Genomic DNA, 13572 nt, shown 5'->3' on the forward strand with positions numbered 1-13572 from the left:
ATATATGTATATCTCTCTTTCTCTCTCTCTCTCTCTCTCTTTTCTAGGCATCTTTTAACTAGTTACTGTTCCTCCTCCGAGAATATCCTCCCTTCCTCTTGTTTCGTCTGTGGTTCTTCCTTCTTCTTCCGTTTGTATCCAGAGGCTGTAAGCGACGCATTCTTGGCGTGGAGGAGCTCGTTTGTGATGTTAGGCACCTCAATGTGCTTGGTGAATGTCTTGTTGAGCCTGGAATGCATCGGTTACACTTTGTAATGCTTGTAATCTGTCTGTTTTTAGTACTAATGTTTTTGCTCTTGTTCCTGTCTGTGTTTCTTGTTACTAGACCGTCATTTTCGTGCGCCATTGTGTGCACTGCAACCAAGGTGTCTGAGACTGAAAATCACTCTCTTTTTCTGCGGGTAACTGAAAATTACTCACACTGGTAGTAGCACAATGTTGCAATGCATATGTCCAGGCAATTGATGTTTCTTGTGTCGCTCCTTAATTCCCAAACACCAGGTGAACACATCTTCCAAATTTGACACACTGCCCTTAATAGAAGAAACAATCTTTCAAATTAGTAAGTTCAGTACTACCTCCGCCCGGGTTTATTAGGTCCCTTTGTATTTTGAGTCCAAGTTTGATTGTGTATATAATTAAAAAAAATATAAAGTATATTCTACCCAAATTACATTGTTGGATTTGTATTTGAAAGAGGTTTTTCTATACTATAGTTTTTGTGACATATAATTTACATTTTATTAGTTAAATTCATGGTCAAATTTGGACTCAAAATGAAAGCGGGTCTAATAAACCGGGACGGAGGTGTACCTGCCAAATTCCCCATCCCCACAAGCGCATGCACATCCGGAGTGTAGGCTCTGGTCAGGTGTGCACACTGCACGCTCGTGTTTAATGCTTCTGTTTGCATATCAATCAATTAGCATTAGGGACATTCTCCACTTCTAGGTCAGCACGGCAGGAATAAGATAGAGAGGAGGACGCGGTGGTGGTGGTACCACCAGGGCATGAGTGCCAAACAAACAAGATGTACTAGCATGAGACGATCGGATTGCATCTATGACATCTCCGCTAGCTGCAAGTGGATGGATGAGACGAGCTGTGTGCCACCTCTCTCTCTCTCTCTCTCTCTCTCTCTGGGCTGATTGGTCATACTTGGTGCTGCAGTAGTGCTAGGGCCTTGTGGTGTGTGGTCTTTGTTACTAGTCGCGTGGCAGCAGAATGGGGGTGGCTGGCTGCACAGGCGCATCACAGTGTTGCCGAGATGAGATGCAGCACCATTCAAACTCTGGGCGCTGCTGTTAATGCTTGGGGGCCGGGGCAGGGGAATATTCAGCGGCTGTGCAGGGGTCTAATGCATGCAAGCACTGTGCCTGTGCACCCTTTATACCTTTGCTTTTAATTGGCGTGGCAGCGCTCACTGTGCTCTACTATAGTACTGCTGGGCCATGGAAACAAGAGGTGCATACGCATGGCAATGGCATAGCAATGCATACTACTACTGCCACTGCTACCATGTCCACGTGGTTGTGAATGTGATATCTCCCCTCCCATCTTTGTAAACATGTTTTGCCTAGCTCGTTTGGACTCGTGCCGTGCTGCTCAGATCATTTGAGCGTGGGAGGGAACGTGGCCCTGACAGAGAGCCATTTGTAAGGGAAAGAAGGGGTTATGGCAAGAAAAGGCTTTGAAGATGTTATGCGCACGACCTGTAGTGTTGCTCTTGACAGTACTGGATTGTAGATCTCTCTTAAAAGCCATTCCTGCCAGCCAGTAGAGCAGTAGTAATTAGGCATGTGGTGTAAGCGAGTCCACGGCCCTTTTGTTGTTTGTGCATTGTCCATTTCTTCGTCGACCAGTGAGTAGTAGGCTGTGATGCCCACAGGAGCCACACTGTAAATTTAAAAAGGCATCTTCCACATTAGAAAATGGCTAGGCGCCGGTCGGCCGGGGCTAGCTTTGGGCTGGTCACGTGTTAGCCCCACGATTCTATTACGCACAACCTCTTCTAATGTAGCACCAAAATCTGTCAACGGGCGAAGCAAAAACCAGCGGTTGCAACAAAAAAGCCACTCACCATCTTGTATCTAGCAAAAAAGTCGCCTGTTCCACCACAAAGCGTTGCCGGTTCCAGGAAAAAAAAAGAATCACCGCTTGTAGCATTGGTTACGCCCCTGGACGCAAAAAAAGCAACGGCAACTCCTCTACCACAGCCAACGATCATGAACACACCCGCTCGCAGCTGGTTTTAGCTTCTCCGTGGCCGTTTGCAACTCCGTATGATGACGGTTGTAGCAGAAATAGCTGCTGGCTCCCAGCTCTGCTCTCGGTTGCAACAAAACGAGATGCTGGTTTCAGCTCCTGCTTCGCCAGTTGCAGCAAAACTAGTTGCTGGTTCCAGCATCGCCGTCCGCTCATCGGGTTGCAGCCGCAGTCATGGTCACCCCCCATCGCCGTCCGTCACAGCACGGGCACGCAGTCTCAGCACCTCTGTCGCGGGGGTACACTCAGGGTCCTCTTCGCAGCGCAAGGGATGGTTGCAATTTGATTGGGGGTCATTGTTGGAAATATGCCCTAGAGGCATTAATAAATTGGTTGTTATCATATTTTCTTGTTCATGATAATCGTTTATTATCCGTGCTAGAATTGTATCGATCGAAAACTCAAATACATGTGTGGATACATAGACAACAAGATGTCCCTGGTCAGCCTCTACCGGACTAGCTCGTTGATCAAAGATGGCTATGGTTTTCTAGCCATGGACATGAGTAGTTATTTGATAACAAGGTCACATCATTAGCAGAATGATATGATGGACAAGACCCAAGCTATAAACGTAGCATATGATCGTGTCAAGTTTATTGCTATCGTTTTACGCATGTCAAGTATACGTTCCTATGACCATGAGATCATGCAACTCACTAACATCGGAGGAGTACCTTGTGTGTAACAAACATCGCAACGTAAATGGATGACTATAAAGGTGCTCTACAGGTATCTTTGAGGGTGTCTGTTGAGTTGGCATGGATCAAGACTGGGATTTGTCACTCCGTATGACGGAGAGGTATCTCAGGGCCCACTCCATAATACAGTATCACCATGAGCTTGCAAACAATGTGACTAATGAGTTAGCCACGGGATTTTGTATTACGGAACAAGTAAAGAGACTAGCCGATAATGAGATTGAACTAGGTATGGAGATACGGACGATCGAATCTCGGGCAAGTAACATACCCATAGACAAAGGGAACTGCATACGGGATTAGCTGAATCCTTGACATCGAGGTTCAATCGATAAGATCTTCATACAATATGTATGAACCAATATGGGCATCCAGGTCCCGTTATTGGTTATTGACCATAGAGGTTTCTCGGTCATGTCTGCATAGTGCTCGAACCCGCATGGTCTACACACTTAACATTTGGTGACGATATAAGTATAGTTCAGTCATTATGGTGGTTACCGAAGGTTGTTCGAAGTCCCGAATAAGATCCCGGACGTGACGAAGAACTCCGGAATGGTATTGGAGTCGAAATTATTCCGAGGATACCGGGTGATGATCAGTGTCACCGAAAGGGGTTTCGGGGGGCCCCGGCAAGTGTTGGGGGGGGCTCATGGGCTAAGGGGAGGGGGCAAACCAGCCCACTAAGGGGCTGAGCGTCCCCCTCACCCCATCTCACGTAACTAGGAGGGGTGGGGGCACCCCCCCTAGGGCTTCCCACCTCCTGGATTGGGGGCAAGTCACCCTAGGGGAGATCCCATCTGCCCTGGCCGCCCCTCCCCCCCTAGGGGGAAACCCTAGGGGCGCCACCCCCTCCTCCCTTCCACTATATAGAGAGAGGTAGAGAGAGGGCAGTCGCACCCTTGAGCACATCTCTACGCCACGGCGCTGCCTCTCCTCTCCCTCGCATCCCTCTTCCTCTTTGTAGTGCTTAGTGAAGCTCTGCTGAGATTTCTTACCACCACCGCCACCACGCCGTCATGCTGCCGGAGGACTCGATCTACTACTTCACCATCGCTCGCTGAATTGAGGAGGTGAAGGCGTCATCAAGCCTTACGTGTGTTGAATGCGGAGGTGCCGTCCGTTCGACACTTGGATCGGGAGTTCGCGGGACGAATCGTGATTGGATTGCGAAGACATTCGCGGGACAGATCGTGATTGGATCGCGAAGATGTTTGACTACATCAACCGCATTTCTTAACGCTTCTGCTTAGCGATCTACAAGGGTGTGTAGATCCAATTTCTCCTCTCATAGATGGTCATCTCCTAGATTGGATCTTGGGTTTTCGTAGGAAATTTTTTGTTTCCCATGCAATGTTTCCCAACAGTCATAGCACCACAGGCGTGTGGATTGATGGGAGACCGGAGACGGCTTGTTTTCATGGGAAGAGAAGATGCCCAGGAAAAAGGGGATCTGGAGGTAGGAGACGAAGAATAAGTGGTCCAAGTCGTTTTCGGGTTAGAGATAAAGTAGAGGAGATAAACCGGTGGTGGGGCCGACGTGTGCGTGTGAGGCGGACGGCCCAAATCTTAGCCGGCCAGCCGGCACCAAACATTTATACCTTGGAAGATGCAATACAAATTGATCTATTAACCGGTGCCCTTTTCAGCTTGATTTCTACATTTTAAAAACATCAGGAAAAGATCAGATTTGTTATGAAAGTTCACCGGAAGCACAAAGCATCTCAAACATAAGAAAAATTACATCGACATTCCAGGATAACCGAACGACAAGTACTGCCACTAGAATGCGCCGTTGTCACCGCTCCCCTGCCAGAGCCAATCTAACCTTGTCAATGATAACTGGAAAGTCTTCATGCATGTGCCCCTACGGACCGGCGCCATGAAGTTGTAGCCGTAGCCGTTTTACAAGTCAATATAAAATTTAATGCATGCTTTACAAGTCAATTTTTCTTCTAGTCTGCTGAGATCATTAATACTTCGCATGCATGCAAAAAAACTGAGTGGAGAAAGTAGCTGACTGTCATTATGACTGCATGCATGCAAGTATTAGACAAATTCTTAGTACGAGAAAATATTATTAATTTTGCTTCGGTTACTGTTTGTGGCGTTGTATAGATGCAAAATGTATATATTCCATAGTAGCCTTGTATATAAAAATGAAGGAAGTAGTAATAGTGGTGGTATTTTCGGTTCAGCCGTAACTAGCATCACTTTCTTAGTAGTACAGAGCTTAGCAACATTTTTCGTCTTGATTTAACAGGGGAACATGAAGGGTAAAAACTACCTGGAGAAGGAACAAGCGTCACGGGATTGACACTGGGCATCACTAACTCCAGCGAGGGACGTAGTACGACGAGCAGGAGCATGTGTGCATCGCGTACTTCGCGCTCTCCCGTCCAACGCTTGTCCTGCGGATCTACGCTCGATCGGTGCACGCGCAACACGACGCCACGGCCTCATCAATGACAACAATGCTGGGGGCCATCCGGTCAGACGTCGCTGCTCCACGTATCTCTCTCTGTATGTTTTGATTTTCGTGGTCTTCCCCAAGTTTACTGATCCTTTGCGGTATATCACGATGCCGCGCACCCTGTCCACCCTCTACCTCCGCCGTTGAACCGAGAGTGCAACTCTACAATATTAGAGGAAACCGGGCAGTTACGAGAACATCCGTATACGCCGACAAGCCAATTCTCGTATCTTCTTCTAATAATAAATGAAAATCCTACAAATCTATGGTTGGGTTTTTAAGCATGGCAAATCTGACATCTGAGATGGCAAAACATGTTGTCCCTGGCATGGCGATTTTTCTCACCAAGCATGGCAAATTCTGACCAAAAAACAAGAATGGCAGTGCGGGGACCAACCACTTCGCGAAACTTCCGCGTGTGTGTTTGCAATTGCCGACAACAAAGAAACCAGGGTGGCTGATGTGTCGACCCCCAATTGGTGGGCGCCAAGATTTAGGATCACGTTTGGGGTGAGCGAAACAACCGAGTGGCAAAACCCTTTAATTCTACTCCGCGACACAAGACCCTCATCAGAGAGAGATGAGGTGACTCAGAGGCCGGACCCCTCCGGCCAGTTCCCCACAGAATCAACCTGTCCGGTATCACGCTTAGGGGCGAGGGGAACGACCCGTGTTACCCTGCCAGGCAAGAGGAAGGGAGAGCCCCGCCGCCTCTAGCTCCCATCGAGCTTTGCCCGGCCACGCCCTGCGACGACAAGGTAGGAGGAGGGCTGGCGGCGGGGATCGACTAGGTCGCCTCACGGGAGGCGCGCGGGGGAGGGGACAGGGTTCGGGAGGTGAGGGTTGAGAATCTGAATGAAAACTCGCTTCAAGTCAAGTCCTAGGATGCGTTTGGTTGAAGATGTGGTGCAAATGGGTTGGGACCGTCCATTTTTTAGGATTAAATCATTCAATTCATGTGTTTGGCTCAATATAAGAAATGAGCTAATTATTTAGGGCAGGACCACCAGCCATGCTCATATGATCATGCATACAAAGGGTGGTCATTTGATTCAACCAATTTCTTTGGGTGGAACGGTTCAGCATCTTCGAGGCTTTTTTTTTTGACTCGAACCATTCAAATGCTTTATATCTCCCTCCGTCCCAAAATTCTTGTCTTAAATTTGTCTAAACAAGAAATTTGGGACGAAGAGAGTATATTTTTTGTACGATCTCAACTCATCCTTGCAACCAAACGCACCCGTGATTCAAAACGGTGAAACACATACAGCTGGACGGGCATTGAATGGGCCTAGTTAAGGGCTAGGCCATGGCTGAGAGAGGGGTCAGGAGCCTAGCACAATCTCCCTGCACGCTGCCATGCATTCTGGCCGGCGATCTAAACGAAGCATAGGCCCTACACGGCCCGATCTCTCGTCAGGAGACAAATCGCGAACTGACTGACAAGGAGGGGCGGGGTAGGCGGCTATAGCCACCTAAGGCTGGGCTGAGCTCAAAACGAACAAGCATGAAGCTAGAGATCCAGACGCCAGTAGTAGGAGCGCTGCATGCGCGCATGCAGGCAGGCAGGCAGGCCCCTGAATTAAGCAAAGGGTCGACGCCATTGCACGGCGTGCTCTCTTGTGCCGCGGGATTTCGCGAGCGGCCGGTGCATCGGGTACACGCGTGGCGTGCTTCTGGATGGAGCAGTAGTACGCGTCTTGGCTCACGGCGCATCCATCAACCCGGCTACGTACGCCGTCCGTCCGCCCCGTACGGCGCGCGTGCCGCCGTGATGTGTCCTGTCACGCTCTGTAGCACGGTACAATGTTGTCGTGTGATATACACTGTCACTGGCTACCAGGCTTTGATTCCCCTCTGTTGACGGACGCACAAAACGGCCCCGCGCCGCATGCACGCCCGCCCGATTGGGCCCGGGCGCCCGGCCTTGGCAAGCCGTGCTGGCGACGCTGTACCGGCGCACGCCTGCACAGCCCAGAGGAATAAAGGGAAAGGAGGAGGAGTACCAGCAACCGGGGCCGGCCGGGCAGGCTGCCCCGCCGCGAGCTAGCTTAACTAGCTAGCTTGGTGGCGAGGATCGAGGCGCCAGCGGCAGGACGACGGACAAGACAAGAGAGATCGCGAGATGCCGGCCGCTGCGGGCGTGCATGCATGCATGCGCAGCTAGCGCGACGCTCGCTTCCAACTCCACCGCACAACCCCAAACGAACGTCCGGATTGGCCGGATTTTGTCCCTTCGGGGCGCCGATGGGTTCGCACGTGTCCGGCTTTGTCAGATGGATCATGCGTGCGCGCACCGCGCGGCCGCACCCCAAATCGTGTCCGGAGTGGATATAAATAAAAAATATAAAAATAACTTTTTTTTGAGGCAATCCCACGAAGCTTTATTAAGACGTCACAACGTTTACAGGGACGAACGAAAGGTTTCCGGGGTGGCCTAACCAAACATGACGGCCCACCCCTAATGTAAGAGCATGCTTCGCTAGATTGTGAGCCTCGAAATTCGAGCTCCTAAATTCGTGGACAAAATTACAAATAGAAAAAGCCCTCCTTGCCTCTAATATTTCATGTATAATAGCACCGTAGCTCGCCAGGCACTGTGTCTTGATATCCTCCACCACCACCTTGCAATCAGTAGCTACATGAATCTTCAGTTCATTGAGATCCTGAGCTAAGGCAAGAGACTCCCTGACTGCCATCGCCTCCAATGTTGTAGGGTCATCAACCCCCTTAAAACTGATCGCCGAGGCTCCCAGGAACAGTCCATTCTCATCCCTGCATACCGCGGCTACCGTTCCTCTCTTCTGATTTCTTTTTGTCGTCGCATCAACATTTACCTTTGCCAAGCTCATCGGTGGAGGAAGCCAACATTTAGGTCTAGGGTTGGGGTGAACGCCCGTCACCCGTCCCGGTCTATCAATATCCTTGAGATCGTTCAGATAAGATTCGATGAACTGTGATGTTGACATTGGGCTTGAGAAAATACCTTCATAGATCGCCTTTCTCCTCGCTCTCCACACCGCCCAGAGGGATATGACCAGTCTAACAAATTCTGTTGAATTTAGAGCCTCATGCAGAGTGAAAAGCCAATTCTTCGCGTTGACATCGTTGTTTAGACTAATCTGTTCAACTATGCGCTCTTCCGACAAAGCCCAAATGCACCTTGACATGGTGCAATCCAGCAGAGCATGTCTCCACGAATCCTGAGCTCCACAGAGAGCACAATGGGGGGTTTGTGACATGTTACGACGGTGTAAAACATCACCAGTCGGCATTGAGTGCTGGGCTAGCCGCCATGCAAATATCTTCTGCTTCGAAGGTACCTTGATGTGCCATAGCGAGTTCCATGCATTTCCTTCAGAAGACATATCTGAGATCCCCGCATTCTCATCTATCCAGTCCTCCCTCTGAAACTTTTTATTGAGCACCATTCGATAAGCCGATCTCACTGAAAAGAAACCTCGGCGTTCCCCACTCCAAGCCCAAAAATCATCAATATTGCGTGTACACAATGGAATAGCCAAGATAACATCTGCGTCAAAGGGTATGAACACCGACCGGACAAGATCCTCTCTCCAAGAAGCAGTGGTGGTGTCAATCAACTCCGAAACAAACCTGGGGGGGTTGGCTACTAGCGCCGTGATGGGCCGCATTGGACCCGTTCGCGGGAGCCAGTTGCTTTCCCATATTTCTGTGGTCTCACCATTGCCAATCCTTCGTATTAAACCTTGCTTCAGAACATCCCTCCCATCAATGATAGCCCGCCATATTTGTGAGGGGTGGCTGCCTAACTCCGCTTCAAGAATGGAAACTTGAGGGTAGTAAACAGATTTAAGAATGCGTGCGCTTAGCGAAGATGGATCGTGCAAAATCCTCCACGATTGTCTGGCCAACAATGCCAGATTAAAGATCTTCATGTCTCGGAAGCCCAAGCCTCCCAAATATTTAGGGTGTATCATCACGTCCCAAGACACCCAAGCTGGTTTCCGCTTGCCTTGCTTGCTCCCCCACCAGAATTGTCGAATGATCGACGTTATATTATCACACAGTCCCCTTGGCAACCGGAAGCATGCCATGGAGTAAACCGGTATAGCTTGGGCTACTGATTTAATTAGGACTTCCTTTCCTGCAGCTGACAAGAGCTTCTCCATCCAACCTCTCACCTTCTCCCATATCCGGTCTCTGAGATACTTAAATTTTCCCATCTTTGATTGACCCACATCTGTTGGCATCCCCAAATATCTATCGCTTAACGACTCATTGTGGACCTGCAGAATGTTCTTGACACTGTCTCGTCTCTGTTGTGGGCATCCCTTGCTGAAAAAGATAGACGATTTGTCATGATTGATCCTCTGGCCAGAAGCATTACAGTATGTCTCCAACAGGTTTGATACCGCAGTCGCGCCCTCAGAGCTTGACTTAAAAAGCAACAGGCTGTCATCAGCAAAAAGGAGATGGTTCACAACCGGAGCTGTAGGAGCCACCTTGATTCCCTCAAGACCCAACGACTCAGAACTGGATTTTAAAAGGCACGAAAGGCCCTCATTGAACATGACTGAAAAAGAGACGGACCGGACCATGCTCATAACTGTGTCAACCCAAGGTTGTGCAAACCCCAGCTTCTCCATCATAGCCTGCAAGTAGTCCCACTCGAGCCTATCGTAGGCTTTCATCATATCCAGCTTCAAAGCGCAATAACTGTTAGATTTGGATTTATTCCGTTTCATGAAGTGGAGACACTCGTAAGCACATATAATGTTGTCAGTTATTAGCCGGCCTGGAACAAAAGCTGATTGCTCATGAGATATGATATCAGGTAGTATCTGTTTGTGTCTATTGGCAACTACTTTCGAGGCAATTTTGTAAATGACATTGTAAAGACTTATTGGACGAAACTGTGCAAGATGAGTTGGGTTCAAAACCTTCGGGATGAGCACCAGAACCGTGTCATTCACACATTCGGCACTTTCCTCACCTCTAACTATAGTGAGCACGGCACGGGTGACCTCCTCACCACAGATATCCCAGCGACGCTGATAAAAGTGAGCCAGGAATCCATCGGGCCCCGGTGCCTTCGTCGGGAACATCTGGAAAAGAGCAATCTTCACCTCCTCATTAGTGTATGGGGCCAACAGAATTTCATTCATTTGCTGCGTTACCTTTGCGGACACCTTAGAGATGACTTGATCCAAGCCATTTACACCTTCGGATGTATATAGGCTCTTGTAGAAATCTGAAACCATCATTCTCAATGCTCCCGGATCATCAACGATTACACCCAAAGAGTTCGCAAGAGCTTTAATCATGTTCTTCTTGCGCCTCTGGCTTGCACGAAGGTGAAAGAAACGAGTGTTTTTATCTCCCGCCGATAACCATTCCAGCCTGGACCGTTGTCTCCACATTAGTTCCTCCCTGTGGTAGAGTTCGATCAGCCTCTCATTGATTTTCAGCTCGATGTGAGTTGGTCGCTTTCTTGCTGGATCAGCCCTCAGCCGTTCAAGCTCGGTCTTAAGGCTTTTGATTTCCTTTCGTACTGAGCCAAACGTATTCCTGTTCCATTGCCCAAGATCCGCTGCAACCGCGCCGAGCTTGTCCCGAAGCTCTTGCACTCTTGCTGTTGCTCCACCTGCCGTCCAGCTCTGCAACAAGGTGTCGCGCAGGTTTTCATGCGCCTCCCACATAACCTCATACTTAAAAGTTCTCTTAATTTTCATGGTGGTCGTTCCACGTATGTTGAGCAAAATAGGGCAATGGTCAGAGGATGAAGCTATTAAATGTTTCAAAAAGGCCGCCGGGAACCTCTCGTAAAAATAAATAAACACATTTTAAAAATACATAAAACATATATAGGGGTCGGCCACAAAACGGCCCAGTTTCCACGGCCACTTAAAAAGGCCCAGTTTCATAATTAATATATAAAAACAAAATAAAAAAACTCCTCCCACGCGCTCCTGCCGCGCCCGTAAGTGCCGTGGCCGTCGCCGTCTTCACTGGCCGCCGGTGTCGTCGTCGTCGCTGACGAGGTCGACGTAGGCCGGCGGCGTCCACAGGTGGGCCGGAGGTGCGTGGTGGACGGGGGCGGGCTGGACGGCCGGACGTGCCTGCACCACCTCCTCCCGTGGCGACGCCTCCCGCTCCGGTGAGCAAGGCGGAGTGGGGCACCAGTTCACGCCCATGCCGGCGACCATCTCCGGAGCAGTGCAGGACCAGCCCCACCCCTGGCCTAGCAGCTGCTGGAACGCGGCCGCCGGCGGGTCCTCCTCCATCGCCTCCTCCGTGACGGCCGCCATCTGCAGCTCCGGGAAGGCGACGTCCCCGGCAGCAGAGAGCGCCATGGCCTCCTCCAGGCCGTTCCACTGCCGCTCATCGTGCGTGTTCATGGAGTCGTCCATGACACGCTGCAGGAGACGGGCCTCCTCCTCCGCTGTCATGCGAGGAGGTGGAGGGGGCGACGGAGACGGCGAAGGCGACGGCGTGGGCGTCAGGCCGCGCACCCACGTACGCCCGCGCGCCTCTGCACGTGGCCTCCGCGGCCTCGACACGGTGCCGGCGAAGTAGGACGCGCGCCGCATGTCGTGCTCGTCCTGGAGCCATGTGTCCCACGGCGGGGAGTCGGGGGTATACCTGTGGTCGTAGTACAGGTCGACGGGGAGGAGGCGGCGGCGGCGCGCGATCTCATCACGCCGGGCACGGCCGGTCGGCGGCACTGGCGGGATGGGGACCCGGTCCGCGGAAAGGTGCCATCTGTTGGGGAGGTTGGCGTCGCTCCACGGGACCGGCGTCCTCGTCTCCCAGTACCTCCGACACACGTCCGCGCAGATGTACTGCCGGTCGCGGTAGCCGGCGGACCTAGGGGCAATGGTGAAGGGGGCCGTCACGGGGGCTCGACGGGAGGAGCGCGGCGGTGACGCGGGGGGTCGACGGAAGGAGCGCGGCGGTGACGCGTTCTGCTCCTCCTTCACGGATCTGCGGCGGCGGCCCGAGGAGGAGCCGGCCTCGCGGTCGTGCTTCCCCTTGCGGCCGTAGTTCCAAAGGCCCATGGCTGCGGCCGGCCGGCGAGTTCGAGGACAGGGAGTGGCTAGGGTTTCTAGGGTGTCGGCTTTCGAGGGGGCAGAGAGGGGCCGGAGTGGGAAGTGAGGACGACGACCGGTCCACGGGTCCCATTTAAGAAGAACGGCGACCTTCCACTGGGCCGATGACAGGTGGGGCCGGCCGCCCATGCGCATTGATGTTGGCGGGTGGGAGGTAGGTGGCCGTCCCGCCACGCGGCCAGACGCGGACGAGCGGCGCGTCCGTTCTGTGTCCGCGACGACCTAAACCCGGCGCAAGTTCGCGCTCGAAATGGGTCGGCCCGGACACAAAATGGACCAGATGGGTCCGGGTCGTCGCGCGCTGGGCCGTCTCGTTTGTTCCTTTTACCTCAAACGGATAGGGATGGACAGGATAAGGTCGCACGATAGAATTGGCGTTAGGGCCAGGGCAGCACCGCTGCCGCGGCGCCGCGCCAGGCTCGGTTTCCCTCAACGGCATCGGCGACGCACGGACGGACGGACGTACGTGTGCCCCAGTGCGCTATGGCACTGCACGTACACGACGCAGAGACGTACGGTGGCATGGACGGGTCGAGCTATATATCGAGCGTGTTGTGCAGCGTGCGGGTGGTCGCTGCTGCATGCTGCGCCCATGTGGGTGCCGGGCGTACGAGCTATCTCCAGCCCGAGCAGTGGCGCACCGGCACGGCGCCGTGTAGCGCGCGGTGCGCACAGGCGGCAGCAGTGGCCGCCGCTTGCTTGCCTTCTGTTGCGGGTTTACCCGGCTGCTCCCCCGCCAGTCCGTGACTGTTCCGTTTCAACTCGGCGCACAGTGGCGCGGCCACGTTCCGGGTGCAGTCCGCGCACTGTGCACGCTCGCATTCGTTCCTTTTGTTCCTGCGCTGCACTCCTAGCGACCTAGCGGCTTTTCTGACACTCCTACTACTACTATACGGTCGCTGCGTGGGTACGTGTTGTCACTGCGTGCCGGTGCATGCCGTAGGAGGGAGGAGGGGATCGGAGAAGGGAGCAGAGAGGGGTAAATGCGGTGCCTGCGCGCTTTCTGAAGCATTGTTTCCTGGGGCGCGTAGGAGCCATAAAT

This window comes from Triticum dicoccoides, chromosome 3A (assembly GCF_002162155.2).
Source record: "Triticum dicoccoides isolate Atlit2015 ecotype Zavitan chromosome 3A, WEW_v2.0, whole genome shotgun sequence".
In the NCBI taxonomy this organism is placed as follows: Eukaryota; Viridiplantae; Streptophyta; class Magnoliopsida; order Poales; family Poaceae; genus Triticum; species Triticum dicoccoides.